We start from the raw sequence: 18,325 nt of genomic DNA, 5'->3' as shown, positions 1-18,325 counted from the left end.
TACTAGGATAGTGTGTGCAGTAGACTGTAATGCAACGGAACTAGTAACAGAATGAAACTTGAAGTAAAATATGCCCAAACAACCATTCCTCCTTAATTGAGTCGTATAATATATTGTATATCAGTCTAGTTTAAATCAAAAGTGCAACTATCAAATATGTTATTTTTAGAGCAACTTTAAGATAAAGGTAGCATGTGACCATATTCAATATTTCTTAGGAATTTGACTGGTAGAAAAATGGCTTCATTTGTAGAAATTATTATGTTTTTATTTATTAAAATTTGATGCCCAGTAATTTCATTTTAGTGCTCAATAGTGTTCTGAGGTTGGGAAAAGTACCAAATCATTGTTTGGAATCTTAATTGAGGATCTGGATACTAAAAAATTTTCAAATGTATGAGAGCACAATAATGGACACTATTCCTGTATATACATTTTATATTTTATTTATTTATTTTGAGGAATAAACTGTCAATTTTATTGGGCTCAGACTAGAAAACTGTGGGTCTTGAGGACCTCTGTGAATTTGTCAGTTTTCTTCTGTATATTCTTTTCGGCCTGCTTCCATAGCCTCATAAGTTGCTTTTTCTGATGATGGATCGTGGCCTTCTCTTTTCTCTTCTCCTCCAGGGTGACTGTTACCACCTGGTACTTCCAACCAACCTCATGAGCTGGGTGGTGTAGGTAGGCAAACTTCTGTGTAGGCTTTAGACACAAAACCTTGAGGGCAACAGCAACCACCATTTGCTTTTTCTTGTCATAGGGTGGCAGGATCCCAGCAAACATCTTGAGGTGGTCCAGGGCATCCTGGCCTTGCTTGGTCTTGTGGAGCAGCATGTCCCCCACGGCTGGGACTCAGAAGTCGTAGGGGCCACGAGAGGGGTTGGTGTTCATTACTTGTGGAGGAAGGCCAGATACTTCAACTTATTCTGTAGAAACTGCCAAAATGTTGATGCCCTCACAGCACACAAACACAGCCTTCTCACTGACCTGGAAGAACCACGACGGCTGCCGGGTGGCTCAGGAGGTGATCTCAGCCATCTAGCACCAGGACCTGCCCTGCTGCCGTCTTTAACAGTTGCCTAGGCTGAAACCATTTTTTTTAAGTGATTGAAAATAGTCTAAAATTTGGGTATGATAAGTTTAAGAATGCGTTCTGCATGTGACTATCTCCAGCACTATAAATTGAAATTGTGTGGGTCCAAATAAATTAACTAATATGTAAACTTCATGTATTCCTTTCTGTTTCAAAATGCCACACCTAAACTGTTATCCAAAGCCAAAAAAGAGAGTAGTCAAATGAACTGAGAGGAATTATCTGCTTATTTAACTGTTTACACATATAATTTCATGTGTGGAGAAGCTATTTCTGAAAATGTATAGCCATTTTTATCATTTTTTTTTCATTTGATGGTTACTCATAACTAGCTGAGACATTCATGAGAATTTCACTTTAGCAATTATGTTTGTGAGGAAATATATTTACCAGGAAAATTTTTATGTTGTTCAATTATTCATGCATGTTAAGTCTCTTCAGCCGTGTCTGACTCTGTGTTGCCTTATGGACTGTTGTCCTCCAGGCTCCTCTGTCCATGGGATCTCCAGGAAGGGACACTGAAGTGGGTTGTTATGCCCTCCTCCATAATCTTCGTCGAGATCTTCCCGACCCAGGCATTGAACCCACATCTTTTATGTCTCCTGCATTGGCAGGAAGGTTATTTATGACTAGCACCACCTGGGAAAGCCCATCCATAGAGCAGATAGGAAGTCAAGTAAGTTGTCAGGTACTGAACAAATTCCCACTCAAACCTGACAGTCTCTAACTCCCTGAACTTGGGTAAAGAAGAAAGGGATTGTAAACCTTGAGTAGATACTAAGATCAAGCACACAGGAATATGCATTATATGATTGAATTCTATGTGCTAGACAGTCCCTGTCTCCTCTTAGAAACCTCCCATGCAGAATAATATATTTTATTGTGTCTCTCCTCTTACATCATTGCCATCTCAGATATTTGCCCAGTTTATTAGCATGAAAACTGGGATTCAGTCACTTAATTTTATCATATTGCCTTTTCTGTTTAGTCTTGGCTCTGCATTAGCTCTTGCTACTACTAGTTTACTTAACAGGGGGACATGGACTAATCATCAGCAAAAGTGATTGCCTTACATAGCCAGGAGATAAAAAGGTTTTAATCAATACTGATTATTGATTATTTGTAATTGTCATTTAGCCAGGGTAATTCACTGGGCTTTCAATCCTCCTCTTCTAAATATGCATGTGTCAGTATAAGTATACTTAGAAACACATACTAGAACTAACATTATCTATGATAAATATACCTTTCCAGTTTTCAACAAATATTTTTGGGAATGGAACATTGATAAAAAAAGGATGAGTTAATCATACTTGTTATTGATCTGTGCATGCCCCCCATCTGGTTTGATCAGTTTCCTTTTCATCTCTCTCCTCACATGTCTCTTGTCTTCTATTGACAATGATCCTAAAAATTTTAATGTATATTTGTTAAAATTGTGTGAATATATTTAAAATTTACATTAACAACATTTAAAAAAGTTTTTTTGCTGATTAATATGGTCCTAAGATCTATGCTTGGAGAAGGCAATGGCACCCCACTCCAGTACTCTTGCCTGGAAAATCCCATGGATGGAGAAGTCTATGGGGTCGCTAAGAGTTGGACACGACTGAGTGACTTCCTTTTCACTTTGATGCATTGGAGAAGGAAATGGCAACCCACTCCAGTGTTCTTGCCTGGTGAATCCCAGGGATGGGGGAGCCCGGTGGGCTGCCGTCTCTGGGGTTGCACAGAGTCGGACACGACTGAAGTGACTTAGCAGCAGCAAGATCTATCCTTGATGCTGCTTTGTCAAACTCTAGTACACTTCTCCCTGCAACATTTTGTTTAAGAACAGCAACTCAGTTCAGTTCAGTTCAGCTCAGTCATCTCCGACTCTTTGCAATCCCATGAACCGCAGCACACCAGGCCTCCCTGTCCATCACCAACTCCCGGAGTCCACCCAAACCCGTGTCCAGTGTGTTAGTGATGCCATCCAACCATCTCACCCTCTGTCATCCCCTTCTCCTCCTGCCCTCAACCTTTCCAAGCATCAGGGCCTTTTCAAATGAGTCAGGTGGCCAAAATATTGGAGTTTCACCTTCAACATCAACCCTTCCAATGAACACCCAGGACTGATCTCCTTTAGGATGGGCTGGTTGGATCTCCTTGCAGCCCAACAGACTCTCAGGAGTCTTCTCCAACACCACAGTTCAAAGCATCAATTCTTCTCTGCTCAGCTTTCTTTACAGTCCAACTCACACATCCATACATGACCACTGGAAAAACCTTAGCCTTGACTAGATGGACCTTTGTTGACAGAGTAATGTCTCTGCCTTTTAATATGCTGTCTAGGTTGGTCATAACTTTCCTTCCAAGGAGTAAGCATCTTTTAATTCATGGCTGCAGTCACCATCTACAGTGATTTTGGAGCCCAGAAAAATAAAGTCAGCCACTGTTTCCACTGTTTCCCCATCTATTTCCCATGAAGTGATGGGACTGGATGCCATGATCTTAGTTTTCTGAATGTTGAGCTTTAAGCCAACTTTTTCACTCTTCTCTTTCACTTTCATCAAGAGGCTCTTTAGTTCTTCTTTAGGCTCTTTAGTTCTTCTTCACTTTCTGCCATAAGGGTGGTGTCATCTGCATATCTGAGGTTATTAATATTTCTCCTGGGAATCTTGACTCCAGCTTGTGCTTCCTCCAGCTCGCATTTCTCATGATGTACTCTGCATATAAGTTAAATAAGCAGGGTGATAATATACAGCATAAGTGCACTACTTTTCCTGTTTGGAACTAGTCTGTTTTTCCATGTCCAGTTCTAACTGTTGCTTCCTGATCTGCATACAGGTTTCTCAAGAGGCAGGTCAGGTAATCTGGTATTCCCATCTATTTCAGAATTTTCCACAGTTTATTGTGATCCACACAGTCAAAGGCTTTGGCATAGTCAATAAAACAGAAGTGAAGTGAAGTTGCTTAGTCGTGTCCGACTCTTTGCGACCCCATGGACTGTCGCCTACCAGGCTCCTCCCTCCATGGGATTCTCCAGGCAAGAGTACTGGAGTGGGTTGCCATTTCCTTCTCCAGGGGATCTTCCCAACCCAGGGATCAAACCCAGGTCTCCCACATTCCAGACAGAGGCTTTAACCTCTGAGCCACCAGGGAAGCCCCAATAAAGCAGAAACAGATGTTTTTCTGAAACTATTGCTTTTTTGATGATCCATCGGATGGTGGCAATTTGATCTCTGATTCCTCTGCCTTTTCTAAAACCAGCTTGAACATCTGGAAGTTCATAGTTCATATATTGCTGAACCCTGGCTTGGAGAATTTTAAGTATCACTTTACTAGCGTGTGAGATGAGTGCAATTGTGCGGTAGTTTGAGCATTCTTTGGCATTGCCTTTCTTAGGGGTTGGAATGAAAATTGACCTTTTCTTGTGGCCACTGCTGAGTTTTCCAAACTTGCTGGCATATTGAGTGTAACACTTTCACAGCGTCATCTTTTGAGATTTGAAATAGCTCAACTGGAATTCCATCACCTCCACTAGCTTTGTTCATAGTGACTTCACACTTCACACTTGACTTCACATTCTAGGATGTCTGGCTCTAGGTGAGTGATCACACCATCATGATTATCTGGGTGGTGAAGATCTTTTTTGTACAGTTCTTCTGTGTATTCTTGCCACATCTTCTTAATATCTTCTGCTTCTGTTAGGTCCCTACCAATTCTGTTCTTTACTGAGCCCATCTTTGCGTGAAATGTTCCCATAGTATCTCTAATTTTCTTGAAAAGATCTCTAGTCTTTCCCATTCTATTGTTTTCCTCTATTTCTTTGCATTGATTGCTGAGGAAGACTTTCTTATCTCTCCTTGCTATTCTTTGAAATTCTGCATTCAAATGGGTACATCTTTCCTTTTCTCTTTGCTTTTCCCTTCCCTTCTTTTCACAGCTATTTGTAAAGCCTTCTCAGACAGCCACTTTGCTTTTTTGCATTTCTTTTCAATGAGGATGGTCTTGATTCCTGTCTCCTGTACAGTGTCATGAACTGCCGTCCATAGTTCATCAGGCACTCTGTCTATCAGATCTAGTCCCTTAAATCTGTTTCTCACTTTCAGTATATAGTCATAAGGCTCAAGTGGTTTTTAACTCTTTTACACATGTTTTAACATCTATGTACTAGATATACAATTTTGGAGAAATTCTTATTTGAAGTTTTGGAGTACCAGAAACTGTTAAGCCTTTGTAATATTTTGATTCCCAGGTCGCTCAGTAGTAAAGAAACCCGCCTTTATAGCAAGAGACATGGGTTCAATCCCTGAGTCGGGAAAATCCCCTGGAGAAGGAAATGGTAACCCACTCCAATATTCTTGCCCAGGAAATCTCATGGACAGAGGAGCCTGAGGGCTACAGTCCGTGGGGTAGCAAAAGAGCTGGACACAACTTAGTGACTAAACAACAACACTATTTTGATTCAGTCAAGATTGAGAACTAACAGTAAACTATAATTATACATAAATCCTTGTATCTTAATCCATACTTTTTTTATGTTACAGTGCCTCAACAATCCAATTGAATCAGCTTTCTTTAATATTATTAGCATCCACCAAATGCTAATTATTTTCTAAACATTAGACTTAGTCATACTTTCTACCCAATCTTATATTAGTTACTCTTTTCTCACCTTGAAACTTTACCTCATTTGCTTCTTTCCTCCTCTTGCCTCCTCAGTGCCTGAGACATAGACTTGAATGCAAGCATTTTTCCCCCCAATGTTATCTCAGAAAGAAGAACGAGGGAATAGAGAGACTGAAACTGATCAATTGAAGGAAAAAAGTCATTAAAGAATGCATCCTTGAACAGTTTATCATCAAGAAAAATGGGACTTCATCCTATTATTGACCCTGTATGAAACCATGTAGAATGTGCCACAGAAACACTTTAGGATGATAAGAATATGAGGCAATTATCCAATAACTTCTGTAGCTTACTGGTTATGGGTTTCCTCTAGAGATGTTAGGTATGTTTCCCTCTTCACACACTGTCAGGCTGTTCCTGTGACATTAGACAAGCAGTTGTCTGACATTGAAGAAAACATGTCTCCATTGAGTCTCTTGAGATGAGATACTGGGAGTTTTAAAATGCTGCCCCTCACAGCTGTGGTGGAACTAGATAAGCTAAAGAATGTGTTGTGAAACTCAAGAAGTATCTGCCTTCAACAGGTTTCTCCTCTTCCTATCCTACTCTTGGCTTTTTTTCTTTTCTTCCTGCCTGAACATAAAAAATATGATCCAGGTACACGTATAGATCAAATAATGGGCACGATCCAATTACCTGCCACTAATGGGATCATGATATAACAGGAAAGGCAGAGCAAACCATTTTAATCTGAACTGGTAGTCGAGAATATATGCAAATAGGATAACTGAGAACATTGCATCTATGTTACCCTGGGAGAATCACAGTGCCTTGAAAGGACTTGCCTCTGAGATGTAACTTCAGTAGTGCTTACAAGAAAATCTGTATCAAAAAACTTGTTGTTTCATCATGCATGCATGCATTCTTTTCTTTTTATATGCCTGAAAAAAATTATTCCATTCTTGACCTTATTGCTTTATATGCTTCTGCATTGTCATTCTGTAAAATTTACCTTTTTTAAATTTAAGTAATTATTTGATTAGTGTTTGGCTCCCATAATGGTCTAGGACCACTAGAAAAGAGATTGTATCTGTTTTCACTTACCATTCTTGAATTTCAAGCCCTGACATAGTGCCTGACCCACAAATACATAAACAAAGAAAGCAAAGATAAAATAAAAGAACCAAGAACTCTGTGCTTCAGTGTTCCTTTTACTGTAAATGTGCTGTATGACCTTCGGAAGATCACTTGATATTATAGGTCTCAGTGTTCACATTTGGTCACTAGACTTAGTGATCTAAAATGGATCCTCCAGCTCAATCTTCTATGACTCAAATAATGTGAAGGTAAATTCAGCATTTCAATAAATTGATGATAGCCATTCTTTACTGATGCATCTGTCTTACAAAAGAAGTGACCATCTTATGTTTACATGACCATAGTAAACATATGTGACCATAATTCACTTCTACATAATTTCAAATCTCTTTCACTCCTACCCTCCATGTATACTGTACTTCTATACAGTAAGTCCTCTACATACAAACCTTCAAGTTGCGAAATTTCAAAGATGCATACATGCATTCCGTCAGCATCAGGTTGCCCTCTGTCTCTTATTGCTAACAATCCTTAGCTCTTCCATCTCCCACCTCCTCTCTCTCCTCTAGGCAGTAACTCTTTTTACCTGTGCACTTGATGCCAGCACCTTTATGCCAGCTGGTGTACCATGCTACTGTACTTTTCAAGGTACTGTACTGTAAGATTAAAAATATTCTCTTTATTTTTGTGTTGGTTTATGTATTATTTGTGTGAAAACTATTTTCAACCTATTATTTACTACTTTAAACAGTACACTATAGTACTTTATAGCCAATTGTGTTAGCTGGGTACCTGGGCTAACTTTGTTGGACTTACAAACAAATTAGACTTACAAATGTACTCTTAGAATGGTACTCATTTGTATGTGGGGGACTTAATGTATATATGTGTGCTCAGTGGCTTCAGTCATATCTGACTCTTTGTGACCCTATGGCCTATAGCCTGCCAGGCTCCTATGTCCATCAGATTCTCCAGGCAAGACTAATGAAGGGTTGCCATGCCCTCCTCCAGAGGATCTTCCTGACCCAGGGATCGAACATGTGTCTCCTGCAACTTCTGCATTGCTGGCAGATCCTCTAGCACTGAGAAACTTTTTTTTTTTTTTTTTTTTTGAAGGTCAGAACAGCATGAATATGATCACACTTTCATTTTTAAAAAAAGCTGTCAGTCTTAGAGTCCAAAGCCTCCACCAAGTGGATACCTAATCAGAATATATTTAGAGCCAGTGTATCTTTTGTTCTTTATATTTTAAAGAAACTGCATTAAAAGGAAAAAAAAAAAAGATGTCGGATTGCCATGTTAAATATAAATCAGTAATATCAGAGTTGAGATATAATGTCTGGTCAACTCCTCTTTGTTTGGCAGAGCCATGGAGCCCCAGATCCATGTCAGCATCCTCTAGGAAAGTTAGAGAAAAAACAGACTTTCTGATAAATTCACTACCAAACATAGACTATCAATGGGATGCTTTTAAAAGCTAAATCCTCAGCAGTAGAAAGTGACAAGATACTGATCAAAAGAGGCTTCCTTCATGAATTCAGGCCTCTGGCTCCTCTACTGTATATCCATTCACATAGAAAAAGAGGCCACACATCCGTAGTGAATGTATATTAGCATATAGAGAAGGAAGGACATATCCATACAGGGTGTGAATTCACAACTAGAGAAGAAAGAACACTCTGACAAAAAGCATCTAGTGAGCTAAACATATGGCTTCAAACTTTCTGAGTTGTCAGCAGAATACACTGTCCCGTAGTGAAAATTATGTCAGCCTTTCCCCCTAGAAATCACTCCATAAAAATTTAACTCTGTACCATTTCAAATTCATCTGAGGAAAAGAAATAAAGAGATACATAATAAAGAAAAAAGAAATAAAGAGATACATAAATCAAAGAGATTTATGTATTCCAATAAAGATGCAAGATTTTGTTTTGATAGGAATAATGCAAGAACCAACAAATTAAATGCTCTTGAGGAATGATTATGACTATAGGAGTTATTTTGTTTTTATCAGGATTGAATAGATGTAACTTGTCTCTTACAGTTGTACAGATTGCTGTGGTATTGATAAGTGGCTTATGAGAAATGGTGTTGAATTGGGAGGAAAGTTTAATTTACTTTTAATTTGATTTCATAAACCTGACTTTACATCTTGAGTTGTAGTTATTTATTATTTACCAGCCATGATACAAAGTAACCTGCCACCAGGGACAGGGACATCAATAACGCCCCTTATGAAGATCACTGTCATTGGAAGGAATGGCATACATTCCACTCGGATGTCAGTGATGAGTAAATTTGAAAATTGCCTCTGATCTCTCAGGGAGTTTCAGCTTTTACACACTTATGCTTCCTAAGGGTCCTTCTCTGCACTTGGCATTCACTAAAGTGCCACAGAGGCAGAATGGACTGATCAAGTGATCTGGAGGCCAGTCAAGATAAATTAGATGCTTAATTTATATACCAGGCATTGCAGACAGACTAATTACTAAGAGACAGTTTGATAAAGTAATGTAAGACTCTGCACATATTAGGCAGAGCTTGCTTCCATGAAATTATTGCTGATATATTTGCTCTGCGATTTGAGATTTTGCATGCACAATTGTGCAGTGAGCACTATGAAACACATTCTATAAAAATATTAAAACTGTGCTATCTGCCAAACTTTTCTAATTTTATACTGCCCACAAGAGAGGATTTTCCTTTGCTTTGTAACTTTTTTTTTTTTAATATTCATTGAGATGGATGTGAAATAGTTAAACAAGATGTCTAAAGATATAGTAGCTGAGAAAGATTATGAAAATAAAATCATAAAAAGATAGAATCAATCACTAAAAAGTGGGGAAATAGGCCTCTTGAAAAATAATGCTAGAATTAAAGTTCTTGTCTCGTCTTAAAAATTCATAGACTATACTAGATTTTGGGCTCCCCACATGGCTCAGTGGTAAGGAATAGCCAGCCAATGCATAAGACACACGTTTAATCCCTGGATCACAAAGATCCCCTAGAGAATGAAATGGCAACCCACTCCAGTATTCTTGTGTGGGAAATTCCATGAACAAAGGAGCCTGGTGGGCTGCAGTACATGGCTTTGCAAAGAGTCAGACATGACTTAAGGGCTAAACAACAAAAACACTAGTGTTTAGAGAGACAGAGTGCAAAACAAGAGGTAAGAGCTCAGTTATAGAGAAAGAAGTTTTGGGAGGCTACTGGTGTTATATTGCGAAAACACAGGAATAAAGACTGTATTCCAGACCTTTCTGTTTGTGTACAGTGGAATAGGGGCAATCAATAGTTCATGTTCTTGGAAAAACTTTAAGCATTGTAATTGAAATGTAAGCTTAACTTAGTTGCCTAAGGGGAAATGAGGAGTTGAGGTCACTTAACTTAAATACTGGTCATAGCAAACACCCTCTTCCAACAACAAAAGAGAAGACTGCACAAGAACATCACCAGATGGTCAACACCAAATCAGACTAATTATATTCCTTGCAGCCAAAGATGGAGAAGCTCTATAAAGTCAGCAAAAACAAGACCAGGAGGTGACTGTGACTCAGATCATGAACTCCTTACGGCCAAATTCAGACTTAAATTGAAGAAAGTAGGAAAAACCACTAGACCATTTAGATTTGACCTAAATCTAATCCATTGTGATTATACAGTGGAAGTGATAAATAGATTTTAGGGACTAGATCTGATAGACAGAGTGCCTAATGAACTATGGACAGAGGTTCATGACATTGTACAGGAGACAAGGTCCATTCCCAAGAAAAAGAACTGAAAAAAGCAAACTGGCTGTCTGAGGAGGCCTTACAAATAGCTGTGAAAAGATAGAAGCAAAGGCAAAGGAGAAAAGGAAAGATATATACCCATTTGAATGCAGAGTTCTGAAGAATAACAAGGAGAGATAAGAAAGCCTTCCTCAGTGATCAGTGCAAAGATAGAGGAAAACAATAGAATGGGAAAGACAAGAGATCTTTTCAAGAAATTAGAGCTACCAAGGGAACATTTCATGCAAAGATGGGTTCAATAAAGAACAGAAAATATATGGACCTAACAGAAGCAGAAGATATTAAGAAGAGGTGGCAAGAATACACAGAAGAACTGTACAAAAAAGATCTTCATGACCCAGATAATCACAGTGGTGTGATCACTCACCTAGAGCCAGACATCCTGGAATGTGAAGTCAAATGGGCCTAAGGAAACATCACTATAAACAAAGCTAGTGTAGGTGATGGAATTCCAGTTGAGCTATTTCAGATCTCAAAAGATGACGCTGTGAAAGTGCTACACTCAATATGCCAGCAAGTTTGGAAGACTCAGTAGTGGCCACAGGACTGAAAAAGATCAGATTTCATCCAATCCCAAAGAAAGGCAGTGCCAAAGAATGCTCAAACTACCACACAATTGCACTCATCTCACACACTAGTAAACTAATGCTCAAAATTCTCCAAGCCAGGCTTCAGCAAAACGTGAACTATGAACTTCCAGATGTTCAAGCTGGTTTTAGAAAAGGCAGAGGAACCAGAGATCAAATTGACAACATCTGCTGGATCATTGGAAAAGCAAGAGAGTTCCAGAAAAAACATCTATTTCTGCTTTATTGACTATACCAAAGCCTTTGACTGTGTGGATAACAATAAACCCTGGAAAATTCTGAAAGAAATGGGAATATCAGACCACCTGACCTGCCTCTTGTGAAATCTATACGCAGGTCAGGAAGCAACAGTTAGAACTGGACATGAACAACAAACTGGTTCCAAATAAGAAAAGGAGTATGTCAAGGCTAGATACTGTCCCCCTGCTTATTTAACTTCTATGCAGAGTACATCATGAGAAACACTGGACTGGAAGAAGCACAAGCTGGAATCAAGATTGCCAGGAGAAATATCAATAACTTCAGATATGCAGATGACACCACCCTTATGGCAGAAAGTGAAGAAAAACTAAAGAGCCTCTTGATGAAAGTGAAAGAGGAGAGTGAAAATGTTGGCTTAAATCTCAACATTCAGAAAACTAAGATAATGGCATCTGGTCCCATCACTTCATGACAAATAGATAGGGAAACAGTGGAAACAGTGACAGACTTTATTTTTCTGGGCTCCAAGATCATTGCAGATGGTGACTGAAGCCATGAATTAAAAGATGCTTACTCCTTTAAAGAAAAGTTATTACCAACCTAGGCAGCATGTTAAAAAGCAGAGACATTACTTTGCCAACAAAGGTCCGTCTAGTCAAGGCTATGGTTTTTCCACTAGTCATGTATGGATGTGAGAGTTGGACTATAAAGAATGCTTAGCAGTGAAGCATTGATGCTTTTGAACTGTGGTGTTGGAGAAGACTCTTGAGAGTCCCTTGGACTGCAAGGAGAATCAACCAGTCTATCTTAAAGGAGATTAGTCCTGAGTATTCATTGGAAGGACTGATGTTGAAGCTGAAACTCCAATACTTTGGCCACCTGATGGGAAAAGCTGACTCATTTGAAAAGACTCTGATGTGGGGAAAGATTGAAGGTGGAAGGAGAAGGGGACGACAGAGGATAAGATGGTTGGATGGCATCACTGACTCAATGGCCATGACTTTGAGTGAACTCCGGGAGTTGGTGATGGACAGGGAGGCCTGGCATGCTTCAGTTCATGGGGTCCCAAAGAGTCAGACATGACTGAGCCACTAAACTGAACTGAACTGAACTTAAATACTGACTTTAAAAAATGCCACTCTAAAATCAAGGGTGTGAGGCACAGTATAGTTGGGGGAGAGAAGAGTATCAGGTTGGTAAAGAGAAGTTCAAAGGTCTACACAGAGAACAGAAAGAGTGTTTGTAATTACAGGTTGTTACATAATGTTTTTAAAAATTCCCTAATATGGGATGTTACCATCAGAATCACAGTGGGTATTAGTGTTAACATTGTGCTATGAAAGAAATCTCTTGATTTATCTCTAGAGAAGAATATTTAAAATGAACCAACAAAACATGTCTAGAAGGTCATTGTAGTCAATGCACTAGGGACAGAATTTCTCAGTTAGATACCCAGTGCCTATAGCCAATAGGAAAATAAACCTAAATGAAGTTACTCAGATTGTCTCATAGGTTTTACTGCACATGTTGTGGCTACTTCAAGTGAATGGTACCTGACATCTAGTACCTAAGTAATTGTATACATTTGCTCCTTAGGTTTTAAAAGATACTTCCATGCTTGCCTGAACCTCTTAGAGTAAGAAACTTATTCTTTTTTAACTTTGAGTTGAAGGCTGCCTTGGAGCTCCATGGAAGTTTTGAAGTTAAATGTCTCAAAGCAGTTTTCTTTAGAGTTTCGGAAGAAAATTCAAATTAACAATGTCCAATTTCTCAGGGTGGAGAATGCATTAAATCCCTGAACACTCCAATTAAGCTCTGAAAACTTCCTGTTCACTCCATGATTTGCCTTTATAAGATTCTGGAGTATCTGATATCTCCCCCTTGCTGTGTAAACTGATCAAGAAAATAAGTATGTCCATAGACAAATGATTTTATGTCCCTGGACTCTGTGACATTTGGCATACCAATGAAGTTTCCTTGACAATGTGTCATGTGTTCAAGTCACTCCTTCCTCTATGACTTGTATCAGCATAAACCCGCTTTAAAAACAACAACAAAATCCTACATTTAAATTCCTTTCTGGGTCAGAGGCCACTGATTACATGCTGGGAGGCATATAGCCTTCTCAATAAAAATATAAGGTCTGTAGGGTTCAGAATCAGACATTCCTGGTTCGAATCCCAGTACTGTATTTTGAACAATATAATCTTAGACATATTATTTTTTAAATGTCAGATTTTCATTTTGTTAAATTATTTCTTTTTTTGGTAAAATGGCAATGATAATTCTTACATCATTGGACTATAAGGGAAACTAAATGACATAATGTATGCAAAATTATTAAGAATATGCTTGATGCATAATTAGAATTCAGCAAGTTTACAGATTCTATATACTTCTCACCAAAACTATTTTTTTCCAGGAACATATATGGTTTATATTTAAAGTAAAATAGAGAGTGGGTTCTCTACAATCTCAAATGCACAGTGTTCTTGTTTACACAGAGTTTTCCATTTCTGTTTACCAGAACAACAGCTAGAGATGGTATTCCTGGGATATTTTACCTTGCATTTGACACAGTCTTTAACTTAGTAATATCATCTTTGTCTTTATGTCCAAGACATTCTCTCCATCCATGTATAACTCAGGTAGGACACCTAAACTTCCCTTCCCTTGCTTCTTTATCTATGTAAAGAAGGTGGTAGCAAGATTTGCCCCCCAATACTACTATTCTATGACTTTTAGTTACCAAACTTAAAAATGCCTTAGTTTTTCAAATAAAAATTAACTTTAATATGCTGTTTTGTCTACTAAAGTATCTTTATCCTTAATGTGTTTCCAAGTTGGATCTCGAGCCTAATGACATAGAAATGACTAATTCCTCTAGAATAAGAAAGCAATCAGTAGATTAAATATTCCTCTGCCTGTATTCCAAACTCAAAATTGCTTGTTGGATGTAAGAATTGAATGATGGTATGATTACAATCTACAGTACATTTATTCATTCATTCAAAACTTATATGAGTGCCTATTATGTGCCAGATACTATGGTAATGCTAATAAATATGTATATATAATATATATGTACACACATATATACATGTGTTTGTATATATAATTATAAGTGTACATATATATTTCTTTATAGTTCATAAAGTGCTTTTGATTGAGATTATCTCATTTAATATTTATAATAATTCAATGGGGAAGGGGAATGATCCCCAATTTTAAGATAAAGAAACTAATTATCGGAGAGGTCAAGTAATTTTCCTAGCATTCTATAATTAAGTAATAGAAATTGGATGTAATCTGTTAACACTTTATGTTGTTTCTGATTAAACTACACTTATTTTAGGACTTTTCTTTGTTTATATGTTTGTCGAATAAACTACATAGTCAGAAAAACCTAGCTCAGTGCACGTATATTTCCACAAGTAAACTTTAGGATATATAATCTACTATTTTCTGTGTCAGCCTTAGACACACTGTACTTCTGGCTGGTGAGCTAATGTGTAGTAAATCCATGTGGTATGCAGAGTTGGAGGTCCTGTGGAAATACTTGGTTTCTTTTTAGCTAATATGTAATGATTTTAGGTTGTCTGACTAATGAAGCACAGAATGCACTATTTCTCTCTAAATGGTGCTATTTCAACACTCAGCCTGGAACTTTATCAGAAATGCAAATTTAGACACAAAGCTGTCTATGCATCTGCTCGGTTGCATAGCCTCTGTGAATGTTTTTTCATTCTTTTCTATTGGCAAACCTGAAGATTTGAGAACCAAAAAATATGGTCAAGATCACATATTAATAAATGATGGACTGGGACTCAAATTTATTTCTTCTTGGTTTCTTAATCATCACTCCTCTCCCATACAGTGATCTCATTGATTATCATCTCATTACAGAGAAGAGAGAACTTTCTTCATCTCTGATGCCTCAGTGCCGGGTGTACAGTCAGTGCCTAATAAATAGGTGTTGACTTGTCTGTATGGATGGACTTTTCTTTCTAGCATCATATACCGGTATACTACTATATTTCCTGGGGCCAAAGCTTTTGAACTGGATGAGTTTGTGATGGTTGTCATATCATGCTACACTGGATGGACTTTAAAAGCCTGTTTATAGCAGACTAATCCAGTGAGTGATCGTTCTGTGCTTAAAACTGTCTCACTGAACTCACAGCATCTGATGTAGCCTATTCCATTTTCTGGTGTGCCTGCACCCACATGCATACACACATGCCTAAAGGGTGTTGTTTTTAACATTATGAATTGAAATCTGTCCCTTAAAATTTATCTTCTTTTTCCTAAATCTTATGTTGGAAGAAACATGCAGTTTAATCATTACAATATATATCTCTCTCCTATATTGAAGAATTTTCAAGTTGAAATCATTTAAATACAGGGCCATAGAGGTACTTTTTTTTTTTCCTAAAAATATCTTCCTTTCACCCTCATGAGTACAAGTAACATCAAGACCAAGGACTAATCTACTGTACACTATCTCCCATGAAATTTAAATTCAAATGGAAAAAAAAAAGATGATTAAAGACATAATGAATAATGAAATAATGCATTATGTAATTGCTAATAAAAATTGGTAAATATTTAAAGGTACAATTACCTAGGATTTTTCTCAGCCAAAAGAATATTACAATGGATTTTCTGTACTTGCAAATTTATTACAATACTATTCATTATAGAAATTATCTTTTAAAGTTCAAAAGATTTTCTCTATAAATATATTCTATTATATATGACGTCCAAATATTTATTTAAATTATATATATATATATATATATATATATGAATGATTGATGTATGGGCTTCCCCAGTGACTCAGCAGTAAAGAATCTGCCTGCAATGAGGAGACACGGGTTCGATTCCTGGTTTAGGAAGATTCCCTCAAGGAGAGCACAACTCACTCCAGTATTCTTGCCTGGAGCCGTGTTTGAAAGTGAAAATGAAAGTCGCTCAGTCCTGTCGGACTATTTGGTGACCCCACGGACTATACAGTCCATGGAGTTCTCCAGGCCAGGATACTGGACTGGGTAGCCTTTCAATTTCCCTTCTCCAGGGGAATCTTCCCAACCCAGGAATTGAACCAAGTTCTTCCTCATTGCAGGTGGATTCTTTACCAGCTGAGCCATAAGGGAAGCCCAAGAATACTGGAGTGGGTAGCCCATCCCTCTCCAGCAGAACTTGCTAGTTTTAGCAGACATTTGGTCCTGTCCAAAAAGATCCATGGAGACATATGATCCACACCAAAAGGTCCTTGGTTGTTTGTCCTATCCAAAACTACTTGGCATGGACCAAATGTGCTCGTGTACTTTTTGGATAGGGCCCAATTTCAACTATCTTTTAGTGTGAACTGAATTTTTTATTGATCGGGTGTCTTATGGACCAAATATCTATGGATATTTTGGGCACAACTAAATGTCCTTCAAAGTACAGCCATACCAAAATTATTGGTCATCCCTTGAATGAAGCAGGCCAAGTATACCTTATTTAGTTTTGACTTTTTTTTTTTTTTTTTTACTTCGAGTCACTATAAACTAAAAATTTCATGCATCAGCTCTTATACCTACCAGTTTATTTTCTAATTTACTAGTTGGTATGAATCATTTTAACACTTTTGAGATCTTTGAGCATATGCTCTGTAAAATTGTAATATTATTACCTCTCTGATTAATTCTGTGTTATTTTCACACAGAATATTTTCTCTAGTCTAAATGCAAGTATATTATGAATTAAAATTATTAACTATTACTATTAGGATTAATCATTTTCATCATAGCTTGAGTAATGGATGAGTCTGATTCTCTACTGGAAACAAAAAGATTGAAGAAGAGGTTTTATAAATTACTTTTTTTTTTTTTTTAGTACATTTCATTTGTGAGATCTGTACTCTTGTTTCTACTTTCAAATAAGTGAACACAGAGAAGACAGCAAATTTTATTAAGGCTATATAGATCATATATAAATGACACAGCCAAAATTTGAATTTAAACTTAACTGTATTCAAATCCATCCTATCAATCATTACTCTGTACTTCTGCTCTCAAATCTCTTTGGAAGTGAGGCCAAGAGTCTCACATTGCCCTGCACAGGCTTATCCTCTCTTATGTGGGCTCCATACATCATATTTCTTTCTTCTTCCACAGCCTGTTCCCAAGCAAACATGGGAAGCATTTTCCCCATGCTCCATCTGGAGACTCAAACTCACTCTACAATTTTGTTCTCTCTCTTTCACTCATTTGTGCATTATCTGTCCCAAGTTTACCACTATGGCTCATATACATTAGCTGTTGAGAAACATATAACTAGGATAAACATATTCTTCAGATATATTTTTACTATCTGTTGTTCTTCAAATTATCTATTTTAAATAAATGCTGAAGATGTTTTAAATTATGACCTGAAACCTGCGAGAGCAGCTCCTCAGTTCTGAACGACTGAAAGAAAACAAAACAACACCCTATTTCTCTCTCTCTTTCTTTATTTCTGTCTCTGCATGCCCGTATATCTATATTTTGCCATCAAACTCATAGAGTTAAAAAGCAACACTGGCTCCCCTTGAATGTTCCCATAGCAATATTAGCAAAGTTTCATTGCTGCTGGCTCAGTGCTTATTTGAATGGGCCAGCAGGACCATTTCCTCCTGTGTTACAGGCTTCAGTGCACAGCAGAGAACAACTAAGGCTGCGTGGGCACTTATCTGAGTGCCTCTCCACAGAGGTTACCTGAAGAAACAAGAAATTGGGAACCACATATATGTCCCTTTTACAGCTTCAAAGGAAGACCTTTATGCTTATTGGAAGAATTTTTTTTTAATTGTCGAGGACAAGAATCTGGCAGAATCAAATTTAAAAAGGAAAATTAAATGCTGTCACCAGTCAGGACTTTCTAAGGTGGCACCACATCAGAACATTGTCTGT

At 37.7% G+C, this 18,325-nt stretch overlaps 1 pseudogene; it reads right to left on the bottom strand.

Annotated features, from left to right (window-relative positions):
- Positions 1 to 486: 486 nt before the first annotated feature.
- LOC113875341 lies at positions 487 to 17,588 on the bottom strand (annotated as a pseudogene).
- Positions 17,589 to 18,325: the final 737 nt, after the last annotated feature.

The sequence above is a fragment of the Bos indicus x Bos taurus genome, chromosome 18 (assembly GCF_003369695.1).
Source record: "Bos indicus x Bos taurus breed Angus x Brahman F1 hybrid chromosome 18, Bos_hybrid_MaternalHap_v2.0, whole genome shotgun sequence".
NCBI classification, from domain to species: domain Eukaryota; kingdom Metazoa; phylum Chordata; class Mammalia; order Artiodactyla; family Bovidae; genus Bos; species Bos indicus x Bos taurus.
Note: the sequence above shows the minus strand (reverse complement) of the source record. Positions and strands in the feature narration are given on the sequence as shown.